Here is a 1,617-nt window from a genome sequence, read left to right as displayed (position 1 = left end):
GAGCTAAGGTGGCCTTGGAGTTTTTCTTCCTTGGGTGAGGTTTCCCCACACCCGCAGTGGAAAGCATGCAGCCTGCTCTATCTGGACCCAGGCTAGCTGAGTTGGCTGAGCTAACATGAGCAAACCAGGCACGAAAGAGGACATCTGGCCTCTTTGGGGCCAGAGTACTTTTGAATGCTGGTCCCCCCAGTAGTTCCAGCTCTCCACCTTCATGGTGGTTTTAATTTCCCTCACTCCTGCATGGTGGGGGCGGGGACAGGGCTGTGCAATTAGTCTGACTAGTAAGATGGGAGAGGGCCCAAGCATTCAGTTGCCAATGCAAGACCGTCTAGAGCTCCTTGAACAAGAAGCACAACCTCCAGCTGATGCGAAATACTTGATTAATTAGAGTAAGAAATAAATCTCTGTATGGCCAGCCTCGGTGGCACGGGTGATAACAGACCATGCTGCCATGCTGTAAGTCACATGGTTAACCATGGGTTCAGATGCCAAGTTGACCTGAAACATGCTGGTATGTGCCCATACACCCAAGATCCTGACTAGCTGGAGGGCCAGAGGAAGGACATGACAACATGACAGGTCCTATCGAGGGTCTCTTTAAGTAAACTTAAAAAAAGAAAGAAAGAAAGAAATATTTTTTATTTTGGCCCTTCAGATTCAGGGATTGTTTGTTACCGCAGCATAACCTACCCCATCCTGACTGCCCATCTCACAGAGAGCAGGAGAATCTCTTTAAGATCTTCCTTCTTCCCTATCAATCCTTTGCCCTCCTCCTCTATTAGTGTCCTGTGTGAATTAAGGAAAGTGGAGTAAAGTAAAAGCATTTCTCCACTGTACGCAGAAACTTCCTCCTCCTTAAGTCCCCAAATGGAGAAATAACCAGCTACACAGGAAAGGAGTTGTAAGGAAGTTCGAAGAGTTCTTTGGCTTCCCTTTCCTATGAAAAAGGAAGATAGATCATTTGATCAGACCAAGAGGACTAGCAACTTGAGGGACACTCAAGATTAGGATCTGGAGCCATAAGCATTGGGACAGACAGTGACTGGAGGTGAGGACTCAGGTGCCAAACAGCACTACAATTCTGGGTGGTAAGAGGACCAGTCACATGGTCCCATTCAACAGCCCAGAAGACGGTGGCAGAGATGCCAGAAAGACAAAGAGGAAGAAGTGGTTAAAAGCAATCGTGGGGGCCAGACAGTGGGGTAGCCATACCACAATCTGAGAGACAGACCCAGGTGGGAGGCTGACTGTCTGGAATCATGTACAACCATCAGCCTGAACATGCCAGGCTGGCTGAGGCTAGGATTGGACTGTGATGTGAAAACTGCTGGAAGTGCCTGTCTCTCTATCTCTGTCTCTCTCTCTCAGAAGAAATTAATAAACTGACAAACAATAAGAACATAGATGGCAGATCATGAAACAAGTCAATCACAGTAGGGATAAGGGTGGGCTCAGAGCATCCCTGTGAAGTAGATTCTACTATCATCTCCACAAAGAAGGAAGCAAAGACGGGGAGGTGACAACTCAAGCTCAGATGGCTAAGGGCCAAAGCCAGAATGAATCCAAGTCTGATCCGCAGAGACACTTAACCACTACACTACACCCTTCCAGCCACAA

The sequence above is a fragment of the Tupaia chinensis genome, unplaced genomic scaffold (genome assembly GCF_000334495.1).
Source record: "Tupaia chinensis unplaced genomic scaffold, TupChi_1.0 Scaffold000289_1, whole genome shotgun sequence".
In the NCBI taxonomy this organism is placed as follows: domain Eukaryota; kingdom Metazoa; phylum Chordata; class Mammalia; order Scandentia; family Tupaiidae; genus Tupaia; species Tupaia belangeri.
Note: the sequence above shows the minus strand (reverse complement) of the source record.